This window comes from Protopterus annectens, chromosome 4.part0 (genome assembly GCF_019279795.1).
Source record: "Protopterus annectens isolate FY-2018-M chromosome 4.part0, PAN1.0, whole genome shotgun sequence".
Lineage (NCBI taxonomy): Eukaryota > Metazoa > Chordata > Ceratodontiformes > Protopteridae > Protopterus > Protopterus annectens.
In genome coordinates this window covers 1,463,046,652-1,463,072,927 of record NC_056733.1, presented here as the reverse complement: position 1 = coordinate 1,463,072,927, position 26,276 = coordinate 1,463,046,652, and the positions used below count along the sequence as shown (strand labels likewise).

At 43.6% G+C, this 26,276-nt stretch overlaps 1 protein-coding gene across 1 annotated transcript in view; it reads left to right on the top strand.

Annotated features, from left to right (window-relative positions):
- The window catches only part of RAB24 (RAB24, member RAS oncogene family), a 1,334,059-nt gene that overhangs the window by 1,271,076 nt on the left and 36,707 nt on the right, over nucleotides 1-26,276 (top strand). The gene's annotated exons all lie outside the window — the stretch shown is intronic.

Genomic DNA, 26,276 nt, shown 5'->3' with positions numbered 1-26,276 from the left:
CCGATGGAGCGAGTAGAGCAGTGGGCGCAGGAATTTCCCTAAGGCTTCATTCCTGGATGAGTTTGTGTAACTTTGCGGGACTGTTTGTCTACCTTTACCAGTGCCCCCTTCGACAGTTCCTCATTGTTTGGATCCAAGGTAAAGGACACACTCACCCAGTGCGAGCAAGAAGGAAAAAAGCTCTCTGTCGTGGGAGTATGTTTTACTGTTCCCTCTAGACCATACCCTAAGGGTCAGAGGGGCAGTAAGATGTGGTTCAAGAAGTCCCAGAGGTTTTTTCCAGGAGGCACAGGGTGGTGACTCCTTCAGAGCAGAGAAGGAGGAGGAAATGGTAGATGTCACCCTAGAGGCAGCGGCGGTCCGCAAAACCAGGGAGGTCACGATTCCTTTTGGGGCCGGCCTTACCAACGCTCCTGATGTGGGGCCCAACTGTGCTTCTCTGGGGCCAGTCGGGGGTCGCATTTCTTTGTATCCAGAAGCATAAGTATCACTCAAGACAAGTGGGTACAAAGAATTATTACCAGAGGTTATGTCATACCCTTTTCTCTTCCACCTTTTGTTCCCAAGAAGATCCCAGATGTTCCACCCAATCACAGGGATCAGGCAACTGTGGAGGTCAACAAGTTGCTGTCAAAAAGAGTCATCCAAACCGTCCCAGCAGACCAAATAGGATCCGGAACTTACTCCAGATTCTTTTTAGTGCCAAAACGTACAGGGGACTGGAGGCCCATTCTGGACCACAGCAGATTGAACAAATCAGTAAAGATGGACAAGTTCTGAATGGTAACACTGCAGTCTATACTCCCATTGTTAGGGAAAGACAATTGGATGTGCTCAGTAGATCTCCAAGACGTCTGCTACCACATAAAAATGGATAGAGCGTCAAGGAGTCATCTACGCTTCCGGCTGAGAGCCAGTATCTACCAGTTCCGTGCTCTGCCCTTTGGTCTCTCCACAGCCCCCAGGGTGTTCACCAAATGTATGGCAGTAGTGACAGCTCACCTGAGATGTCGAGGATTCCAGGTATTTCCATATTTTGACAAATGGCTCCTGACCTCCCCCACCAGGCATCTACTCCTTCAGACCAGGGACACTACTATTCAGCTTTGTGCCCAGCTGGGAATTTCTATAAATTGGGAAAAAATCTGCCTTATTGCCCTCTTAATCTGTGATTTTTATAGGTGCAGAGATGGACACAGTAAACATAGTGGCTTGTCTTCCTGCCGAAAGGGCACAGGACCTGGTTCTTCAAATTCAGCATCTTCGCCCCTTACGAAGGATCAAAGCCAAGATTATTCTGTAGCTCCTAGGGACCATGGCTTCCACCATACTATTAGTGCCACTAGCCGGGTTACACATGAGAATTCTTCAGTGGCTTTTGTTGTCCCAGTGGTCCTTTCAGCACCTTCCATTATCCCATCACATTCTGTTGACAGAATCTTGCAAGAAGAAACTCCTTTGTTGGACTTTACCCAATCAGCTGACCACGGGCGCTTCATTTGTTCCTCGCCAACCCATTGCCAGTGTGACCAAGGATGCCTCACAGATAGGGTGGGGGGGGGGCATTATCTAGGCAGGACTGTCCAAGGCACATGGCAAGATCACAAGGCTCACCTGCATATCAACGTTCTAGAGATGAGGGCGGTGCTCCTGGCATTGCAAGCACTTCACGACCTTCTTCCTCTGGGGACTATTACAATACAGTCAGACAACATGTTGGTAGTATGGTATATGAACAAACAGGGCGGAACCAGATCTTACCCACTCTGTCGAGAGGCCATGCGAGTTTGGAAATGGGCAATATCTTCCCAGCATTTTCTGGTGGCAACACACATTCCAGGGACGACCAACGTGATGTCAGACAAGCTCAGCCGGGCAATCCTGATGCTTCACGAGTGGTCTCTGAAACAGGAAACAGCAAAACAGATTTTCAGCAGATGGGAACAGCCTTGCTGCAATCTCTTTGCCAGCCTAATCAATGCCAAATGCAGCAGCTACTTCTCTCTCATCCCCCCTCCGGGGGAGTCACCCAGAGATGCACTTGTTCACGATTGGCCCCTGGGTCTCCTGTATGCTTTTCCTCCCTTTCCTCTCATTCCCAAGGTTCTTCAGAAAGCGAAACGGCCGGGAAGCAAACTGATCCTCATTGCTCCTTACTGGTCTCGTCAGGTTTAATTCCCCTTTCTCGGCCCTCTTCTCCTGGACGATCCTTGGATTCTGGACCCAGTTCCAGACCTGTTGACTCGCATGTCAGGTTCGCTTCACCCCTCCTTACACACCCTCAATTTGACAGTATGACTGGTCCAGTTCCATCCCTAGTCAGGCTTCACGACTTCCCGCTTTCCGTGACTCATATCCTTATGTCTTCTCATAAACCTTCCACTAGGAGACTATATTCCAGTGAATAGGCTCATAGGTAGGTACTAGGCTATCTGCCCCAGGGCATTTACAAGCCTAGCCAGAATGTGTTGGCTTTCGCCTCCCTTATAGTCTAGATTCCTGAGCCTCTGTCCAGCAGGGCCGTAGAAGTGATCCCGGGAGTAAATTTACGATTTCCCATCCACTCATCAAGATTTCTCTTGAAGAGGGTCAGCGAGGGGCTCTGCCTAACATGGACTGGGATTCTGTTCCAGAACAAGGGAAGCCTTTGGGATAGGACTCTATCCCTCCAGCATGTCCTGTTTATTGTTGTGCTAAGGTTTAGATCCCTGGACCATGTAGCTCTGATGGATTGTCAGGCAGATATTGCCTCTGAGTAGGCGGTAGGCAACTGAGTAGAGCTGGAGTTTCTTTAGTCGAGCTGCATAGGGCATCTGTTTCAGGCCCACGATCCTCTTGGTGAGGTATTTTTGAGGTCTCTCCAGCTGTTGCAGGTGTCGGGTAAGGTACATCCCAAATGGACATTGTACTCAATTATGGGCCTGATGAATGATGAGTAGAGGGGCACAATGACCTCTCTTGATCTAGATGTGAACCCTTTTGTGATTAGGTGAGCTATATAGAAGGTTTTTCTAACCACTTTGGCAATGTGATTGTCAAAGGTGAGGTTGCTATCTACTTGGGTCCCCAGATCTCTAATTACTTCTTCCGTGCTTAGTGGATTACCTCCTATGTGGTAGTTTGTGGGCACTTTGTTTTTCCCAAAGGGGATGACTATGCAGTTTTTGGCATTTAGCTTGAGGCCATAGTTCTGACGCCAAGTATCCGTCTCCGTAAGGCCCTTCTGGAGGATGCTTATGTCAGTCGGTGAGTCGATTATGGCTCCCAGTTTGCAATCATCTGCAAACTTGGTAAGCCATAGTCCTCCCGTGTTTGCCTGTACCTCAGAGAAGTATATACTGAACAAAAGGGGTCCCAGGACTGAGCCCTGTGGGACGCCACTTGTAACCGGTTTAGAGTCGGACATGGCACCTGCAACTCTGACCATGTGAGTTCTATCCCTGAGCCAGTTTACAACCCATCTTGTGACATATGGGTTAATATTTAAGCTGGTAAGCTTGTTTATGATGCCAGAGTGGGGTATTGTGTCGAAGGCCTTTGTGAGGTCCAGGTAGGCTGTGTGGACTACTTTTCCCTCATCTATGGCTTTGGTTACTATTTCGAAGAAGTCAACTAGATTTAAGAGACAAGATCTGCCTTTAACAAAGTCGAATTGGGTAGGGGTCCAGTGTTTGGAGGTTCCCAATGTCTTTGTTTATGAGATCCATGATGATGCGCTCCATAGCCTTGCAGACCAGGCTAGTCAGGCTTATACGTTGATAGTTCCCTGGATCCGTTGTGGCGCCGCCTTTGTGGAGCGGGATCACTGTTGCTGTATGCCATTCTTCGGGTACATAACCTGAGGTAAGGCAGAGTTGGAACAGTGAATTTTTGTGAGGGTTTAGTTAATTTTGTAGCTTGTGTAAGACACAGCCCGGGATACCATCCGGCCCCATTGATGCTGTATTTTTTACTTTGGTGAGAGCTGCTTTCACCTATGTGTCTGTGATCTCCAGGGGATTGCATTCTTCTGGGATAGACACTGGCTCTTTTGATGGGGAAGGGGGGGTAAAGTTTGCACTGAACCTGTCCGCCAGGGTGTTGGCTATGTCAGTGGGTTCAGTGCATTTTGTGCCATTTTGCACCAGCTCAGAGCATAACTGAGAGTTGTTCCCAGATTCTTGACGTAGCTAAAGAACGCCTTGTGATCGTCTTTAGAGTCTTTGGCAATTTTTCTTTCAAAGCTAGCCTTTGAATATTTTATGAGGGATCGAAGTTTCTTACTAGTACTGATCAGGGATGACCTCCCTTTTTGGAATTTTGCCCTTACATGCAATAGTTTCCTCCTACTGTTGTATAGCTTATTTATGGCAGGTGTCCACCAGACTGGTCTCCTGTTTTTAGAGGAATGAGTCTTGGTTTTACTTGGGATGGCACGATCCATGCATTCCTGAAGGTGCTCATAGAGTGCAGTTGTATAGGATTTTGCGGTTTGGGTAGCATTTTCCGTATGCTCGGAGGCTTTGAAATTTTCCACCTCAGTCTTGAGGAGAGTGAAGTTTGCTTTTGAGAAAATTTTCACAGTGGATTCCTTTGCTGGGGGTGGGGTCGGGATATGGATGTCCATTGTGATTAGTTTATGGTCTGATCTTACCAATGAGGGGTTTACCTCTGGTATGGAGCATTTGGCCCCTATGTTAGTGCTCAAATCCAATATGTTGCCCCCTCTTGTGGGAGTGGTGACAAGTTGTTCCAAGGCATTTGAGTTTATAAACTCAAGGAACCGTAGGGAAAAGGAGTTGGGGCTTGAATAGTTTTCCCAGTCGATGTTTGGGTAGTTGAAGTCACCCAATAATATGGTGTTTGGTGAGACCTTCATATTTTCCAATGTTCTTAGGAATGCCGAGTGGTGGTCCTGAGTCTGGGTGGGTGATCTGTAGCAGGCTACAAACTGAAAAGCAGTTTTACCTACTGTTAGTTGCACATGGATGGTCTCCTCTGCCTCACGCAATGACACTAACTTGGAGGTGTGAGTATCCTTGATGAAGAAGGATACTCCCCCGCCTTTAATATTTCAGTCCGAGTTCTGGGGCCGAAAGGAGTGGTATGAGTTGTATCCTGGTAATGCTGGGGTGCTCTCTGGAGCCTTGAACCAGGTTTCTGTTACTGCACAGATATCGATCTTCTGCATGCTGAGGAGTGCCTCGAGTGCGTGCATCTTGAGGTTTAGACTTATGGCGTTGAGTAGCATTACCCTTAGGTTTTTGTTTCTGGTATTGTCTATGGAGGTGGTTTTGTCTTCTGAGCCTTGACTAAAAAAGGCACTATGGGGGTGGCAAGAGCCTTTGCCAGTATTCGAAAACCCAAGGGTGACAGGTGCAAGCCGTCCCTGGCGAAGCAGCGTGGCTTGTCGAGTATGTCATCCCAGGCTGACAGATACTGGATCCCCTTTGAATGACGCCAATAGTTTAGCCAATTGTTAAGATTGATAATTTTGTCTTTATACTGTGGCATCATTCTTGGTGAGGGTAAGATGCTACTCAGGGTCAGGGCCATACCGGCCTGGGCTACATGATCAGAGAGCTCCTCTATGTCTCTTTTCATGTAGTGCATGGAGGTACGTCTCAGGTCATTCACACCAACATGGACAGTGACAGAGTCGTATTTGTACCTGCTGTGGAGTGACCTGAGTGCTTGTGTTATGTGGCGGATCCTGGCACCCGACAGGCAGCTTACAGTGACCTCCTCCTTGTTCAGTCTGGTGAGTGGGACATCAGTGTGCCTGACAATAGAGTCTTCAATTGCCAGTTTATTAGGTGTGTTATTTAGCTTTAGGGGCTGTGACTGTGTGGCACACTGACTTTGTGAAGTATGTGTTACGTGGATGTTGTTGTGTGGTAGTGGTTGCTTGGATGTCTGCTTTGGAGGTCTCTGTTGTTTTGGCAGATTTTTATTTAGAGCCTGCACGTATGTTTTTGTGAGTTTGTGTGTGTTGTTTGCTGGTGCGATTTGTCTATGTGATACTGGTTGTGTGGTGTGAGTGTCTTCCTTCACCTCTTGACTGGCTGTGCCAGTCTTGGGTTGCGAGAGCCCGGCCTCCAGTTTGGCTGTATAGTTGCATCTCTTACATATATTTATGTTTGTTGGAAGGAGGAGAGGGTTATCTGTGTACATAAGGCAATTGTAACATTGCCTCAGGATTCCCAGATTCACCAACTGGACTGAAGAGTATACCTAAAACTGCTGTTTGGACATGCCTGGATGGTTTACAGAACTGATTGTTGATTGTCTGGAGTGGACGAATAGGGAGCCTTATACTAGTGTGTAATATAGGGGAGTGTAGTGCTAAACTTTGTTAATGCTTTACTGAGAAATTTGAGCAAGTGCTGGGCTGTAGAAAGAAGATTGAGTGCTTATTTTGCAAGATAGACTAGTTCTAAGGGAAAAAATGAAGAGCAGACTTTGTGGAGCCTGGAATAGTTTAAATCTGCTTAAACTGCGCTGCGCGACGTTGTGCAATGCGCAAAATCGCACAAAACCGGGCTAAAGCGGGTTTTAAAGCAGTGGACTTGAAAGAGCTAGGAATTAGCCCAAAATGGCCAATAATCAACTAGTTTCTGGGCTGAGACCACTCCTCCAGGGACAGATAGGCTGCTCAAAGCTCCCCACTCTCACTGGTCAACAGAGAAGCTTCCTCCTATCCAAGTAAAGATATGGGCAACACAGGAACTTGTACAAAAGCCCAGAATTCAGCAAAACCTGAACTCAGGAGTATTCTAGCTCAGAAAAGGCAGGAAACAAGGATATATATATATATATATATATATATATATATATATATATATATATATATGTGTGTTTTTTTTTTTTTTTTTGAAACAGTAGCAGATATCAACAGGAAAACACAGTAAATGCTTTGCACAGGCTAGCGCACTTGAGTGGGCAGCCTAAAACAGTTAAATTAAACACAAAAACAACTTTTAAAGTGCAGGTAAGCAAAAATGCAATAAGCTTTTTACAGGTAGTAGAGCAGTTACAAACTCGCTTTTCGGCGAGAATAAGCAGTCGCTAATGAAAGGCAGTGAAAAGAATACTTTATCTGGTAAAAGTCACTTTTTCGTCGCTCTGCTGCTTGGACCACGAGGGGCTTTGCTGAGTCAGAAACAAGTGCAAAACTGTGCTAAAGTGGGTTTTAAAGCAGGGGACTTGAAAGAGCTAGGAATTAGCCCAAAACGTCGAGAAGAGTCTCGCTTTGGGCTGAGAAAATGGATATTGACCCCTACACTGCCTCCATTCCAGTGGTTTTGGAATTCCTTTCTGAGCTTTTTCACCAAGGACCTGCGGCTGCCACTATCAGAGTTCAATTGGCAGTGATTTCAAATTTTCATCTAGGTTTTCCAGATTCTAACTTGATGCACATAAGCTGTGCAAAACCTTCCTTAAAGGTGCCACTTTAAGACCCCCTGTTAAAGAACCTGTGGCCTCATGGGATTAAAATTTTGTGTTATCTAAATTAACATCTCCGCCCTTTGAGCCTTCTCATTCATCCTCTTTGAAATTTTTTGTCTTAGAAGACATTGTTTTTGGTGGCTATCACATCAGGCAGACGGGTGTCAGAGTTGCAGGCATTGTCTGTTAAACCCGCCTTATCTGATTTTTCACAAAGACGGTGTCCCTTCGTACTGATCCCTCCTTTGCCTCCAAGGTCTGTTCCCATGCCACTTTGAATCAATCCATAGAACTTCTGTTTTTCTTTCCAAATCACTCCAACCCAGCTGAGTACAGGTTTAACCAGCTGGATGTCCATAGACAATTATGTTTTTATTTGCACTAGACTAAAGACATCAGAAAATCAGATCAGTTTTTCATTTCCTTTTCCGAATCCAGGTTGGGCTTACCAATTTCCAAAGTAACTCTCTCTAATTGGATTTGTAGCTGTATAGCTTATGTTTACAATTCTGAGGGTAGACCTTTACCTTTTAAAATCAAGGCTTATTCTTCCAGATCTCAGTCTACCTCTGCAGCCTTTCAAGCCAGGGTCCCACTTGATAATATTGTGCAGCAGCTACGTGGGCTACCCCTCACACTTTTTATTACTCATTACAAATTGGATTTAACCTCAAGGGGTAGAGCATCTTTTGGTTCCACGGTATTTTTCCTTGAGCCACCCAAGAATAAGGCGCTAGGGATGCTGTCCCATATGTAAGAAGGAAGGTGAGATAGGACTACAGAACATAAAGAAGTTATGTACTCACCATAACGTTCCATGTTTGTAGTCCCTCTCACCCTTCATTCTTATGAACCTGCCCTCCTGCCCCCATCCTGGAAGTACCTGGAGACATAAAAATGATAATTTCATTATTTATGGAGACCTTTTAGTATTGGCTTCTTTCTGTATGTTGTTATTTCTTCTAGTTAGTAGCAAACAAGATCTGGGGATTGTATTGGTGCACCATGGGATACCTACCTAGCCACGAGCCAACCAGAAGTCTTCCAGCTTGTAAATAGGCCGAGTTGGAGCCGAGGATCGGCTCCGATCCCATATGTAAGAATGAAGGGCGAGATGGACTAACAAACATGGAACATTATGGTGAGTATATATCTTCTTTTTTATACTGTACCATGTTTTTTTCTGAAACTGGCCCTTCTCTGCAACCAAGGTTTTCTTAATGTAGAGTTAGTGTGCAGAAATATTATACACTCTTCTTGAATTTTTTTTTACTTTTCCTTACTTTTTTTTATTTAAAACTTATACTTTATGATAGGCCAAAATTTCTGAAAACCTACATAACTTAGTAGCTGATGGATGTACTTTATTTGCTTAGCCAATAATTTTGGCATATAGGGCAAAAGTGCCCCTTGTTCCATATTATACACATATAACTTTACTCCAGGGACTGGACTGGTAACTTTGCATTGTGCCCTTTTATTAGCTTTTTCTGTATGTCTTAGATCCTTGCCAGGTTTGCCTCAACTGTTGAACCCACTGGGCTTATCTTTGTTGTACCTTTTACCATAATTTTCTTTTACTGCATTGGATATAGAGGAAATCCCCTCCTTGGCAGCTTCTTCTGCCACATATTGTACAGCCTATCAAGCATGATGACTATTTTCTGAAGACTAATTGAAATCTTCACTAAAAAGATAACTTTATAAACAATATTGAAGCATAATTGCCATATCCTGTATTAACCTGTGACTAAGCATTTTATTTAACTTTATTTTATAATGCTACTTACCTTTTTTAACTTTTATGAATATTTATTTTTTTTATTTTATTTATATTAATTTACATTTGTTAACTGGGAAAGTCTGACTGGACGCAGGTCCATTTTCAGCGGAGGCCCGGGGAGAAAAGCTCCAAGCAAACAATACAATTCCATACAAACATAGTAATAATATACATACATATGAGGACTACAATTGAGTGTAGATAGCTCTAAGCACAAATGTAGGTACAAAAATTGTATATCATAACAGAGCACTCAGTATATATGAAAAATAGTAGATGTTTTAATATAGGTATAAAGGATAGAGCCCTTTTTAGGTAGCAGCCATTTAATACTAAACAAAATTCTAGAAAATTTCTAGCAACAAGACATAGGGAACAGCCATTTGATCCCTAGCAGAATCCTAGCACCAGTGCAGTGAAATGACCTAGCCTTGGGAGCAGCATGTGCAATGCCAATTAGATATGTAGTGGGTTTTGAGAAGTTTTTTAAATTGGGAAGTAGTGGTGATAGACGTTAAGTGGCTTGAGAGTGAGTTCCAAGTTCTGGCGATGGTGCAGGCAAAGAGTGATTTACCTGCATCATTTTTGTGTTTGGTGACATTTGTGTGGTTCTGATGACTAGATCTTAGGGTCCTGGTGGTGGTGTAGGGGTGAAGTATGCTTTGAAGTGCTGGGGGGTTTTCAGGGAAGTAGTAGAGTTTATGAGCTATAATAGTTTACGAAAACCTATACTTTCTGTATTTTTAGTCTATACCTTTGCATTGTCTGTCTGTCTCCATAGTTTGACTAATGTAAAGTGCACTGCAGTCTGTAAGCGTGCACTGTAAACTAATTAACATATTAAGTCTGCACTGTTATGCCTTGAGTGCATTGAATAACTATAATAAGCATGTGTTCTGAGAGACTGCCTTACAGACTATCTGCAGATATACAGAGCTGAGTATATATTTTTTTGTTTATAGTTTGTTTATTGTTGCTTAGATCTCTGTTGAAACTGTTTCACTGTTCTGAGAGACTGATCGGCAAATATACAGAGCTGAGTATATTTTTTTGGTTTTAAAGTTTGTACTGTTAGTTGTTGCTTAGATCTCAGTTGAAACTGTTTTGTCCCACCCACCCTATTTTTGGTTTGTAGTTTAAATTTGGTGGCTTTTGCAGTTGCCCGCCCCACTGTAGATTTGATCTAGGACACTCTCCCAGTCCCATCTCTTTACCACATTCTACCTAATAAACACTTTCTGCACTTGGTTTTAGTCCTTTTTAATTTAATTGCATTTTTTAAACTGTGTTTGGTCTAATTTTGCTACATACTCAAGTGTGCTAGCTTGCACTGCATGTGAATTGTTTTTACTACTGTTTTTGCTACTTTTCTGTAAAAAAAAAAAAAAAACTAAGCCTGTTTCTTACCTTTCCTGTAACTAGTGTTCCAGATACAGATTTGCTGCATCCAGGACTGTATGTAAGCTTCTGAGACCCCCAAGCCTTTCTGTGTTGGAGGGAAGCCTTCTAGCTTATCAGTGGGAGTGTTAAGCACTAGGTAACCTGTCTACCACATAAGGAGTGGTTATGGTCTAGAAATTGTAGTTATTGGCCGTTTGGGCAATCTCTTCCATCTCTCTCAACTTTCTGATTTGAAAGCCTACATTTGCACTTGTTTCTGTCCTGTAACTCGTCTAGTGCAGATACAGATTCTTAGTTTTAGCACTTAAATTTGCTTATTCATACTCAGCACTTGTTCAGAACTTGTAAGCACTAAGTAAGCTACTAATTACGATAGCACTCAAATCTTCCTCATTACCTAGAGGAAAACAGTTTTTGTACTTACTTTTCTCACTTGCTTAGAGAAAAACAGCTCTTGTACTCACTTTCCCCACTTATCTAGAGGAAAATAGTTTTTTTATTCAGGCATGTCCAAGGGTCGGCTCCCAGTGTTCTCTACTGTCTATCTGATGAATCTGGGCATCTTGAGGCAATGTAGAAATTGCCTCATGTACACAGACAACCCTTTCCTCCTACTACCCAGCACTACAACCTGTTAGAGATGCACTTATCTAGCCAAACTGGAGGTAAAGCTCTCTCCATCCAAGACTGAACTTGACAGTCATGAGGAGAAGGTAAACATTTGCACCACACCACACTCATCACATAGAATCACTAAATCTAAACCGCCAGAATCCACACATAGTAACACAAAAACATTTACGGAGGCTCTCAATAATCTGTCTAAGCAACAGAGACCTCCAAAGCAGAAACGCAAGCAACCTCCATCCCCCAACACAACCCAAATGAAACACAGCCCACAGACTCAGTGTGCCACTCAACCACAGTCAGTAAGGCAAAACAACGTACCCAACACACACTAGTCATAGGTGACGCTATAGTCAGGAAAATTGATGTCCCACTCACCAGGCTAAACAAGGAGAAGGTTACTGTCAGCTGCCTGTTGGGTGCCAGGATCCGCCACATAACCCACGCACTCAGGTCACTCCACAGCAAGTACAAATATGACTCTGTCTTTGTCCATGTTGGTGTGAATGACCTGAGATGTACCTCCCTGGACTACATGAAAAGAGACATGGAAGAGCTCTCCTATATTGTAGCCCAGGCAGGTATGACCCTAGCCCTGAGTAGCATTCTGCCATTGCCTAGAATGATACCGCAGTTCAAGGACAAAATGATTGACTTCAACAATTGGCTAAACTTCTGGTGTCATTCTAAGGGGATCCAGTATCTGTCTGCTTGGGATGACATGGTTGACAGACCACGATGCTTTGCCACAGATGGCCTGCACCTGTCGCCCCTGGGATTCTGGATACTGGCAAAGGCTCTTGCTGCCCCTATAGTGCCTTTTTTAGGCAGGGTTCAAATAACAAATTCACCACCATAACAGGAACAGGCAAGCAAAAACTGAGGGTGATGCTACTCAATGCTAGAAGCCTAAATCTCAAAATGCACTCACTCGAGGCACTCCTTAAAATGGAGAACATCGATATCTGTGCAGTGACTGAGACCTGGTTCAAGGCTCCAGAGAGCACCCCTGCACTACCAGGCTATAACTCATACCACACTTTTCGGCCATGTAACCTGGACCGAAACACCAAAGGCGGAGGTGTGTCCATATTCATTAAGGATATCCACACCTCCAGGCTAGTTGCATCCGGGGTTATCCAAGTGCAACTAACTCTGGGCAAAACTACAATCCAAATTGTAGCTTTCTACAGATCCCCCACCATGCCCCAGGATTCCCACTCCTCTTTTCTTGATGTACTGGAAAATATTAGGGTTCAACCAAACACCCTAATAATGGGCAACTTCAACTATCCCAACATTAACTGGGAAAACTACTCGTGTACCAACTCCTTAGCTCAACGTTTTCTGGAATTCATAAACTCCAATGCCCTAGATCAACTTATCCACACTCCCACCAGGGGCAACAATATCCTAGACCTAGTCATTACCAACATGAGTGACCGGTGTTCCACACCTGAAGTCAACTCCTCATTGGTCCGATCCGACCATAAGCTTATCACCCTTGATATCCACATCCCGCCCCCCCCCAGTAAGGAATCCACAGTAAAAACGTTCTCCAAAGCCAACTTCATGCTTCTTAAGACAGAAGTGGTGAACTTCATGACACCCATGCAGATGTACAATACAGTTACAACTGCTGAATCCTACACAGATGCACTCTATAAGCACTTACACGAGTGCATGGATTGCGCTATCCCAAACAGAACCAAGACGCTGTCCTCCAAAAAAAGGAAGCCAATCTGGTGGTCCCTTGCCATAAACAAACTACAACAGAAGGAAGAAACTGTTGCAAAAGAGAGTAAAATCCCATGAGTGGAGGAGCTCCCTGGTCAGCCTCAGTAAGAAGCTGAGATCCCTTATAAGATGCTCCAAAGCTAGCTACAAAAACAAAATCGCCACTAAATCCAAGGACAACCACAAAGCATTCTATAGCTATGTCAAGAATCTAGATGGCAACACCCAGATCTGCTCTGAGTTACAGCACAAAGGCACGAAAATTACAGAACCAACTGATATTGCCAACATCCTGGCAGATAGGTTCAGTGCTAACTTTACCCCCCCCCCTCACCCCCTAAAGGGCCCATATGTATACAGGAAGAATGCAGAGTCCCTCTAATCACAACTACGCAGGTAAAAGCTGCACACTCTAAAGCCACAAACAGAGCATCCATGGGACCAGACAACATCCCAGGCTGCATTTTACACGAACTTCAGAACGAACTGGCTCCCCACTTAAGCGCCATGTTCAATAATAGCCTCGCATCAGACTTTGTGCCCACTGAATGGCGCACAGCAACAGTTATCCCACTCCACAAAGGGGGAGCCACCACTGATCCCAGGAACTATCGACCTATTAGCCTGACGAGCCTGGTCTGCAAGGCCATGGAACGTATCATCATGGAACTCATAAACAAAGACGTTGGTAACCTCCAAACCCTGGATCCCACCCAGTTCGGGTTTGTGAAAGGCAGATCATGCCTCCTGAACCTGATCGACTTCTTTGAGGCAGTCACCAAAGCCGTGGATGAGGGTAAGGTGGTTCACACAGCCTATCTTGACCTCGCCAAGGCTTTCGACACGATCCTCCATTCTGGAATTATAGCTAAACTCACTAAACTAGGTATAAATCCCTACGTCACAAGATGGGTTGCTAACTGGCTCACTGACAGAGCCCACACTGTAAAAGTTGCAGACTCCAAACCTGACCTCAAAGCAGTGACAAGTGGAGTACCACAGGGTTCCGTCCTGGGACCTCTCCTGTTTGGTATCTACTTCTCTGAAGTACAGGCTAACAAAGAAGGCCTCTGGCTAACGAAGTTCGCAGATGACTGCAAACTAGGAGCCATAGTCAAGTCTCCAAATGATGTGGACATCCTACAGAAGGGCCTCACAGACAGATGCCTGGTGTCAGAGTCATGGCCTCAAGCTCTATGCCAAAAAGTGCAATGTCATCCCCCTTGGTAAAAACTCTGTACCCATAGACTACCACATAGGCAGCAATCTACTTAACACCGAATGCGTGATAAGAGACCTTGGGACCCAGGTGGACAGTAGTCTCTTCTTTGATAGTCACATCGCCACAGTAGTCAGGAAGTCCTTGTACATGGCACACCTCATCATAAAAGGGTTCTCATCCAGGAAAAAAGAGGTCATTGTTCCCTTCTACTCGTCACTCATTAGACCCATTATAGAGTACAATGCCCCTTTTGGAATGTACCTCACAAGACATCTGCAGCAGCTGGAAAGGCCACAGAATTACCTCACAGAGAGGATTACTGGCCTCAAACAAATGCCCTATACTGACCGCCTCCAAAAACCTCCAGCTGTACTCCGTAGCATATCGCCTACTCCGAGGTGATCTCTGCCTAACATATAAAGCTATGCCAAACCCAGAGCTGTTGAACATGCTACACCTAAAGAAATCCCAATCCCTCCGAGTGACACGGAGGGATAGATTCCTGTCCCAGAGACTTCCTATACTCTGGAACAAGCTACCCGTCTATGTCAAGCAAAGTTCTTCATTAGCACTCTTCAAGAAAAATCTTGTTGAGTGGAAGGGAAATAGGAAATACACCCCGGGGATCACTTCTGTGTCTTTGCTCGACAGTGGCACAGGAAAATAACTTTCTTGGGTGGCGTAAGCTATGGAACCTTGCTGGCTAGGCTTACCTAGGCCCTTGGGCCGATAGCCTAGTACCTACCTATGAGCCTATAAAAATAATTCTGTTACTTTACCCTTAATTAATGACTTAATCTTCTTCTTCTTTCAGCTTTTCCCGGTTATGGGTTGCCACAGCGGATCACCTGTCCGCTCATGATTGGCAGTGGAGTTTTACAGTGTCGAGTTGGCAGGTGCCCAGCCTTCCACAGAAGGCACACACACGCAAGCACTCACACCTAGGGCCAATTTAAAGTGTCCAGTCCACCTACAGCATGTCTTTGGGATGTGGGAGGAAACCGGAGCACCCGAAGGAAACCCATGTGCCCACAGAAAGGACATGCAGACTCCTCAAAGAAGGCACCCCAGCCGAGGATCGAACTGGAGAACCTCTTGCTGTGAGTCAGCAACGCTAACCACTGCACCACCATGGCCGCCCCTTTAACTAATGACTTAAAGTGAAGTATTTTGAAATTTGACTGAAATGTGTACAATGCCTTGGCTATTACTATCACTACCTATTATTTAAATAATAAGCCTGTAAAAAAATTGTTCTATTACTTTACCCTTAACTGATGACAAAATAATGTACAAATAAGTCTGTCATCTTACCCTTAACTATTGGCTGAATAATGTGAAGTAAGATTTGACTGAAATGTAGTATACTGAACACATAACTTAATATGAATGTCATATTTTGAAACTTGACTGATATTTACATTAGCATCTACTGAGCATTTAAAAATAGCTATGTATATTCTGGAAATTAACTAAACCAAAAGAATAGCCTTTGCCAGTGTTAACAAAACAGATAAAAAACATATGTGAAACTGGTACATGTTATATCCTAACTCATAACATTGTTTGAAACACAAGAACATTTTGACAGTGTTACTAAACACAAGCTGCAGTCCATTTGAACACAGACTGAAAACTACTACTAAAACATGAGAACATTGACTGGAACATGAAAACATTTGTAAAAAGCATTGAAAAAATAACTGAAGCACATAGACAGTCAATTTGTGTCCCACAGTTCTTTGCCAAACATTGTTCCAGTCACTGATGAAGTGAAGTGAGGCCTGCTTTAATGCTGAAGTGTCCTTTTTATAGTTAGATCTTTTAAACCTCTTCATTTCTTGTTTGATTGTATTTGGTATCAGGTCCTTAAATTAACATTTGCATCTTTAATCTGATAGCATTGCTTATTGCTCTAATTTGTTTACATTTTCTGCATGAAATGCAGCTTTAACAGCTATAAACTGGCAGCATTACTTGCTGTGCGCTGACTGTTACATTTTTCTGCATAAAAATAAATATACATTTTTTAGCATGAAATCACATAAGCTCTTGCAAGTCTGTAGACAAACGCAACACAATTTTGACATAAGAATTCTGTTTTCTTAAAAATCCAGAATCCAAAGGCTTTCTATTACCTTTGACCTTTTAAACCTTGATAGCTTGAAACCGTCATGAGTAATGAAATGTATGGCCTGCCATTGATCATCCTTTGGGCTTGAACTTTGTACATTACTTACGTCATTTGCCCAGTCATTAACCATAGTGGGCAGCTTTGTATTTAAAAAGCTAATAATACTTAAATCAGTAACCTGTTTAGCTTTATTAGAAACAACTGGAACCAAGTACCAGCATTTACATGCTTGTGTTTCCATGTCCAGTATTAACTGCTGGGATTTACTGCTGCAAAATCAGTATTAAAATCTGTTTGCCTCATCACTAGAATGGACAGCTTTTCTAAGTCTTGGCTGTAGCAATTGCATTTAACTTGATAGTTGTAAATTAAAATAATGCAACACTGCATTTTTGCAACTATATACAAGCAGCTTCAACTGTTTAACTTTTTTTTTTTATATTTGGTCTTGTGTCTCTTGATTTTAACATACTGTTCAGTGAGTGAAACTCCAACCACTGTTTCAGCGTAACTGTTTCTTTAGCTGACTTCATTTAACTTTTTATTAGTACTGAATGCTGCAAGAATGTGCTATTACTGTCTACAATTTTGAATAAATAGTGAACTGTAATGCATTAAATGGGTAGCACTGTCTTTAATTTAACTTGTTAGACTAGCTGTAATCCAAGCTGATATGCTTGGCAAACTGCCAAATCTGAAGTAGTTTACTTCATTTGTTCTTCAACCTGTGGATTTCTGATCCACATCTGATCCAAGCCGCATTTTCCAGTTATGGATCTGAGCTCCAGACTCCTTTCCTTACCCATAATGCCCCCCTACAGATCTCGTTTGCCGCCATAGAGGTTACAAGCGTGGTTTCTGAGCTCCAGTTAGTAGGTCACTTAAGTGAACTTTTCTCTGAGTTCTGTCTTTCTGACTGTATCTATTTTCTTTCTGACATCCTTTTTCTCGTTCGTGACTGTGTCGGATATCAAAAAAAAAAAAAAAAACTTTTCTCTCCTCTCCTTTTCTTACCATCAGAGAGCGTGTGTGTGTGTGTTTGTGTGTGTGTGTGTGTTTGTGTGTGTGTGTATATATATATATATATATATATATATATATATATATATATATATATATATATATATACATATACACACACACACACACACACACATATATATATATATATATATATATATATATACATACATATACATACATACACATACACACACGCGCATGTGTGTGTGGCTGAAGCCTTTAAGGCAGGATTTAGAAAATGCACAGAGTGTGGCCATAAGCTGTTCCCGGCAGATGGCAACACTGTGCGTGGTTTGCCTTGGTGCAGATCACCTCAAGTCCCCCTGTCCTATTTGCGCTGGTTTCAACCCCAGAGCACTTAAGGACAGGCGAGACAAACTGATTTCGACGGGATTACTCCTCTCTTCAGGGACGACCATCCCTTCCTCCCCAGCAGGGATAGCTATGGCTGCTGCTTCTACTTCCTCTTCCCCGGCCTCTGGGACTCAAACTCGCACCAAGAGGTCTGGGGAAGGAGACAAGGCTAAGAAGGACCGTTCCCGCAAGCAGTCCCCCGACCGCTCGTCAGAGGCAACTCCACCACAGAAAATCAGGCCAGTGACTAGGCCTGGGTCTTCTCACCTTCGCTCCCCCAGATTCTCCCCCCGAGCCCGAGGAGACTCGTAGCCGGTCCCCAGTAGGGACTTCTCCCCACTTGCTCTCTTGTCCAGTTTTGGTGGCATCTTCCTTCTCCACCCGAAGTTTAAGCAACGCAGAGGTGGACAAGATGATACGGAGATTCATCCATACTCAGATCCAGATGGGGGTCTTGCTGGCGCCCTCTGCCTCGGGATGGGGCTTCATGCAACCTTTGTTCTGACCAATAACTCCTTTACTGATCCGACCGGCAGCTTCAGAGTTTTTGCATCCGAAGAGACTCTGGGTAGAGGGGTGGATGCTGACTGTATCATGTACCTCGACACCAGCCATTGTCTTGAGCTTGTTGGATCCAGCATGATTGTATCCGGGTTGTCTGAGCCATAGCCTCTGGATCAGATCCGGGGGTGCTGTCACCTCAGAGTGCTTAGGAGTGGAACATCCCTCTTGGCATCTAGGCTCCTGGAGGTTTGGATCAGACTCCCCTATCGGGTCAGACGGGGCGGACCCCACCAGTACATCCCAAGAAGGTTCGCTCCCCCTCTGCATTTGATGTGGTGGAGAGGGTTCTCTCTGTGTCAAGGCCTCTGACCATTTCGTCCTTGGACTCTGCCCAGACCCCCTGGTCCTGAGTGTGGTTCCAACCATCTTGTCATCTTAGGGACAGCCTGTGGCCGCGATGCCCCAGGAAGTTCCAGTGGAACATCAAGATGTTTGAGAGTCCTCCTCGGAGAGTCCCCCCTGAGGAGGTACCCTGCAGACATAAATGTAAGAGGAGGCACTTGGACTGTCCACCAGATTCCCTCACAGAAGACATGGACATGGATGAAGGGGAAGGTTCCCCAAGGTCACCCCCGAGGATGTCTCCTTTGGAGACATCATGGAGCTCCTTCACTGGGGGGGGGGGGGGTCAGCCCCCAAACTGACCTCAAATGAGTCCGTGTTCTTGGAGGCATTCAGCTCAAGCCCATCTAGCTCTTGATTGTCCCCTCCTGCTTATCCAGTCGTGGATTTAATAACATTTAGGGCATGGAAGGAGTCGGACACCTTAGAGCCCATCCCTAAGCACCCCGACAAAGTGCTGAGTCACCCGTCAGGACGCACTGGAACAAGGGATCCCGGTAGATGCGATGATGGTGGCAACTGTCACCAAGTAGGAGCTCACTCAGGAGAGCTCCACGGTCCATCCCCCTGATCGTGAATCAAGAGCGATGGACCATTTTGGGAAGCGAGTATATGCTTCAGTGACCTCCTCATTGAGGGTGCTGAACTATATGGCACATGTCATTAGACTCAGGAGAAACATAGTAAGAGATTAGAGTCTACCCCAGAGTCCATGTTGGCGGAGGACAAGAAGACCTTCTCCGCTGGAATGGCTACTCTAAAAGTGGTTGCCAACACGTCCATGTAACTGCTTCTCATGCTACCGAGGGAGCTGCAAGGACAGCCAGGACAGTTGTTGCTATCAGGCATCACGCCTGGCTCCGGTTGTGTCAGTTTTCGGAGCCCTTCAAGGTGTCTTCCACCAACGTTCCTTATGATGGTTCTTCCCCATTTGGAAGGTCGGTGACAGAGACTTTGGTCCAGAGCGAGGAGGACGGGAAGACACTGTCTGCCATCGGGATCCGCTTCTTCTCTCCTCAAAGATCCTTTTTCAGGAATCAATGAGGAAGAAAGATGATGTGGTTCCGGAAGTCTCAGTCTTTTTCCCGGGACGCTGAGGACTCTCCATCCCCCAGAGGCAGAGGGTGTCAGAACAGATGCCACCTGAGAGGCAGAAGGGGTCCTAGGAATTTCAAGTCCCGAGAACCATTTTTGGAGGGACCCGGGCAGCAGTCCTGAGAGGTTGCCTGACTACTCATCTCTGAAGGCAGTCTGGGGTGCCTGCACTACACCCAAAGGCATGGGGAATCCATTACGAAAGATTGCTGGGTGTTGCGAATCATACGTTGCATTCAAGGAACATCCCCATCCGAACAAACCCCTCCCAGATGTTCCACCTGCGCAATGGGAGGAGACAGTGCTAGAAATAGGAAAGTTGCTGAACAAACGAGTCATCAAACCGTTCCCCCCCAGGCCAGTCCCAATCCGGTGTTTACACCAGGTTTTTTTTAGTGCAAAGAAAACGGGGGGACCTCAGACCCATCTTGGATCTGTCCACATTAAAGCTGTCAATAACCAAGACAAAATTCTGGACGGTCACGCTCCAGTCGATCCTGCTTTTTCTGCAGGCCACAAACTGGATGTGGTCGATCGATCTCCAGAATGCGTACTGCCGCATCAAAATGGACAGATGCTCTTGGAGGTTTCTTCACTTCTGCTGGGAGCCAGTCACTACCAGTTCAGAGCCCCCTCCCCTTTGGTCTCACCACAGCCCCCAGGGTGTTTACCAAAGTGATGGCCGTTGTAGTGGCTCATCTGAGGCTCCAGGGTATTCAGGTCTTCCCGTACCTGGACGATTGGCTCCTTGTTGCCCTCTCAGAGCATCTACTGTGTCAGGCCAGGGATTACTTTATCCAGTTAGCAAACAATCTGGGGATTACCATAAACCTGAACAAATCTTCTCTACAGCCAGTTCAGATTCTGGACTTTATTGGGGCACGTTTGGACACACTTCAAATGAATGTTTTTCTCACCTCGGACAGGATACACAGTTTAAAAATGCATTTCTTAGAAATTCTTCTCCCCCATCTCCCCACAGCTGCAACAGTACTCAGGGCATTAGGTTTCATGGTGGCCACAATCAATGTCCTGCCATTGACTCGCCTGCATATGAGAGTTCTTCAATGGACACTTACGGTCCAGTGGTCCCTGTTAGACCTTCCTCTCACCTTTCAGGTGAGAATTTCGAGGGCATGCAGGGCCTCGCTTCAGTGATGGATTCAATCTCCGGATATCCTCAAAGGATGTTCCTTTTACCCCGTTTTCCCCAACACCACGGTCACCTCCCAGCTGCTGGGGGTGGCACTGATCAGGAAGGACAGTCCAAGGCACGTGGTCCCCCTCCAAGATTGAGCTGCATATCAGTTTCTAGAGATGAGGGCGGTTCTTTTGGCGTTGCAGGCACTTTGTGCCCATCTTCCTCTAGGGACAATAGCCATTCAGACAGACAACATGTCAGTAGTCTGGTACATCAATAAACAAGGAGGAACCAGATCTTATCCCCTCTGTGGAGACGCCATGAGAGTGTGGGAATGGACAATCTCCACCAGACACTTTCTTATAGCAACGCACATTCCGGGGCAGTACAACATTCTAGCGGACAGGCTCAGCAGATTGATTCTGATGCCTTACGAGTGGTCTCTGAATCCTTCAGTACCGGAACAGATCTTTCAAAAGTGGGGTCATCCTTGCTGCGATCTCTTCACAACTCTTTCCAATGTGAAATGCAGCGAGTTTTTCGCTCTGAACTCCCTGGAGGAGGAAGCCCCTAGAGACACACTGGTTCATGATTGACCTCCAGGTCTCCTCTATGCTTATCCTCCACTTCCACTTATGTCCAAGTTTCTTCAGAAAGCTCGAAGGCTAGGGAGCATGGTTATCCTCATTGCCCCATTATGGCTTCGCCAGGTTTGGTTCCCCTCACTGTGGTCTCACCTAGTTGTTCCACCATGGGCAATGGATCCAGTCCCAGAACTTCTTTCTCATCCCTGTGGGATCCCTCACCCAGATCTGGACAGTCCGAAGCTCACGGCTTGGCTGCTCCTGTTCCCATGATCATCAGGACTCACGGATTGTCATCCCCCATAAAATCCATTTTCGTGGCGGCTCTCAAATCCTCCACCAAAAAGGTGTATAGTAGCAAATGGAGACGTTTTTCCATATGGGCTAATCAGCGAGCTTTGGACCCTTTCACAACTCCCCTTTCAGCGGTCTTAGAGTTTTTGGCCAGCATCTTCCATCAGGGTGCTAGCTCTTCCACAGTTAAGGTGCAGCTGGAAGCTATCTCTAGTTTCCATGTGGGGGTGAATACGTCTTCCCTGGCTTCTTCCAAACTGTGTAAAGCATTCCTTAAAGGGCTCTTTCTACTTAGACCTCCAGTTAAGGACCCTACGCCCCCATGGGATCTTACCTTTGTATTACAGGCATTGGTTTCTGCACCCTTCGAACCGGCAGTATCGGTTGATCTTCAGTTTTTGACATGGAAAACTGCATTCTTGGTGGCCATTACCTCAGCCAGAAGAGTGTCTTTCTATCAAGGTGTCTTACATGATCTTTCACAAGGATAGAGTGTCGTTGCATACTAACCCATCCTTTCTTCCTAAGGTGGCCTCGGAAGCCAATATTAACCACATGATAAATTTAACAGTTTTCTTCCCCAACTTCCAAAACAGAGGGGGAATACAAGTTGCATATGCTTGATGTTCATAGGCAACTGAGATTTTACTTAATAGGACGAAGTCCTTCTGCAAATCTGATCAATTAATTAAAAACCACAAACGCACGTAGCCACAAAGAAAAACACAACTGGCAGAGAAACCAAAAGGTGAAATCAGCAAGGCTTCAAAAAATAGCGTAACCAATCGATTTTAATATCCGCTTTCGTCCTGGGACTTCATCAGAATAATTAAAACTTGAAAACTCACATTTAAATACAAAACGTTAAATTAATCACAGTGACTGATTGGTCAAACAATTAAACAATAAAAAACCTGGTTAATAGAAAACTATTAGAAAACTAATATCTAAGTTAAAAACATTAAATGTATTTTATACAAAAAAAGTAGAAATAGATATTTTGTCTTTGTCAATATTATACAAGTCACTATTTAAGAAACATTTAATGTTGACTGCATCGTTCAACCCAGGGTTTTTATCAGCATAAAGTTTAATCTGCCATCTAGCTTCTCTCTGTTCAACTAACTTTTTAAAATCACCCCCTCTCAGATCAGAATGAACTACCTCTAACACTGTGAACAAGAATTTTTTAAAATTCGAACATTGAGTGGAATGTCTGAAAAGGGCACTATTTTCATTTTTAGTTTTAATATTGTATACATGTTCCACAATACGTGTGTGTAGGCTCCTTGTAGTCATCCCTACATAAAATGCAGGGCATGAACTACAGAGGCCTAAATAAACTACACCTTTGGTCTTACATGTTACATGTTCAGGAACAGAAAAAGTAAGATCTATACTCTCTAACATAATCATGGGTCCTTTGGCTATAAACCTACAAGTGCTACAGTTATTACAAGGAAACATACCCTTAACCATGGAACATTGAGGTCCTACTCTAGAAGAATGTTGTTCTAGTGCTTTTTTGATATTAAATGAATTCCTATACACAAAAAGAGGTTTGTTACCTATCACCTCATATAAATCAGAATTACCATGAATAATCTTCCAATTTCTGTTTATAATGTCACAGATCTGTTTATTATTGATACTCATATCTAAGGAACACACCAAGTTGTAATTATTTACAGTCCCAAAGGGCACAATATTTGAAGTCACATTGTTCTCTTCCACTAAAATAGCTCTGTAGTGTGATTGCCTTTTCTCCAAAACTTCACTTATAATGGAGTTTAACAGGTCTGGGTCATAGCCCCTAGAAAGAAACAAACCTTTTATAAATTCAAATTCTTTAACTAGATCTTGAGCCCCTGTTGTCATCCTACAGGCCCGAATAAACTGTCCTTTCGGAATGTTACGTTTGACGTGTGTAGGATGTGCACTAGAAAAATGAACGTAGCTGTTGGTAAAAGTTTCTTTTCTATGAATCTTACTTTGAAACCTCCTCATGTGGGCATCCCACCACAAGTGGACATCTAAAAAATTGATAGATGTACCTACACTATTAAGGGTAAATTGTAAAAACCCCCCAGTGTTGTTTAACTTCTGTAAAAATTGATGTACTGTGTTAACATCTCCTTCGATGATGAACAGGAGATCATCCACAAAGCGACAGTAAAACAAGACTCCAAAGTCCTTTGTAACTGTGCTTAAAATACTGTCCTCCCACCATGACATCACCAGATTTGCATATGTAGGGGCCGCAGATGACCCCATGGCAACACCCCTTTTCTGTCTGTAGAACTTATTTCCAAATAGAAAAAAATTATTCTCTAGTAATATTTCAATAAATCTACAAACAGTAGAAATCTGTCCAGTTTTTATATACTTATTTTTACCAAGAATGTAACGTATAGCTTCTACTCCTTCATCATGAGGGATACACGTAAAAAGTGAAATAACATCAAGTGTAAAAATAATGTGCTGATCTGAGTCAAAATTCTCATAAATTGAACTCCCCTTAATTTTCCTTAGAAAATGCCAGGAGTCTTGAAGAAATGAGTCAGTAGCAACTACTAAAGGACATAATATAGCGTCAATAACCTTCGCTATCCCTTCGGTCACTGAATGGGGAGCAGAAACAATAGGTCGAAAAGGTGGATCTACTTGATTCTTATGAGTTTTAGGAATTCCAAAAAGGACACCTGTTCTAGGTTTGTCAATCAAACAAAAATCGTAAACCTCTAAAGAAATTTCACCTGACATTAATGCATCATATAAAAAGGAATAAATAAGCCTTTCCCTTTTCTTGATATCAAAAAGTTTAATAATTTCGTACTCATCTTCGTTTTCTAAAAGTTTCAACATCTTAACATTGTATACCTCCTGGGACATAATCACAATATTCCCACCTTTATCACTCCGCATAAAGCGGGTATCATGACTCATCTGTTTTAAATTATTAAAGGCCCTTCTTTCATCTATAGTTAAATTATGTTGCTGTCTGGTGTTATTACCAAGGAGAGAATGTATTTCTTGTAAACAGATGTCTTCAAAAATTTTTAGGGTGTGTATTAATGGAGGGTTAAAGTTAGAAGATTTAATTAACTTTTTTTCTTTACATTGAACACCCTCTAAAATGTAGGCTAAATTTAATCTTCGTGTGTATTTTTTAATATCAATTATAGTTTTACATAGATCAGCTTTCTTGGTGGGTATAAAATTAAGCCCTAATCTAAGAATTTTTAACTCATTAGGCTCCAATACATGATCGGTCAAATTAATAATGTCAAAGTTGGTTGGTTCAACACTGTCATGATTCATATCTCTTCTCCCGAGGAGTTTGAATTCAGAAATGTCCTGCTTCTTGTGAAAACAGTTTTCTTGGTAGCTGCAGGTTTTTTGGCTAAAAAAACCTTATTCCCTAAATTAGTTGCGTTTACATCATTTAAAACATTGTCAACATTAACATCAACATTAACATCATTGTCAGTCTCTGAGTCCAAGTCAACGTTGTCAATTAAAACACATGGAACATTTTCCAGTAATTTTTTGTTACCACCAAAAGAAGTCGCATTGTCAGATGAAATGGTGGCCCTTGATTTGTTAACTGTAACCTCTTTTGTCGGAACGACAGTACTAGCCCGTTTTACTACTGGAGCCTGTTTAGAGAAAGCAGGTCTTCCAGACACAAAAAACGAACCGGTGTTTTTTTCTTTGTTGTTGTTAATAGTCCCACTTAGTTCTCTACTATTGGGCGTAAAGAAGGAATAAGCTAAATTGTTCCTGTACGCTAACATGTCCCGCTGAAGTTTAACAATTTTTCTGTTGGTAACTTCACTTGAATGCCTCTCAACCTCATCAAAGAGAGGCATGAGAAAGTCCACGTTCTCAACACTCGATAGCTCGCTTTCTAAGCATGCTATTTCTGTTGTTAATTCAGATATTTTTAAATTATTGTTATTTACCAACAAGTTCAAGAAGGACATACCACATTCATTAAAGAAGGTAACTAAAGTTTCGAAAAAAGCATCTCCGACATACACCCCATTTGGGCATTTAAAAAACCGGAGACCTTTAGGCATTATTTTGAGTTCAAGACATCTCTCAAAGTATTGATTTTCAATAGTCAGTGAACGATATCGTTTAACCAACCTGGTCAAGCTGTCCCGTTTTTTCAAAATATCCCCTTCACAATGAAAGTCGTGATGTACGAACTTCGCGAATGGGTTGCTGGATATATCCAAGAGCTTCTTCACGTCTCGACGACTTTGTTTAGTACCATGTTGGTGCTGGAAGCAAAAGTCAAGTCGCGCATTGCCGTCACCGGCTGGATTCCGTCTTGCTGCTTCCTTCAATGGCTCCACCTCTACAACTGTATCTAGTTCCTTAAAGGAACCTAACGGGCTAGAGGTTGCGTTAACCTTGCCTTTGGAATCTTCAGCTTTAGACATCAAAAATTTAAGCGATTTTTGGATTTCCACTAAAGTGGAAAGAAACAATGAGTTAATGTCCTTTTTGGTATCCCCTTCCGGAAAAGAATAAGTGCT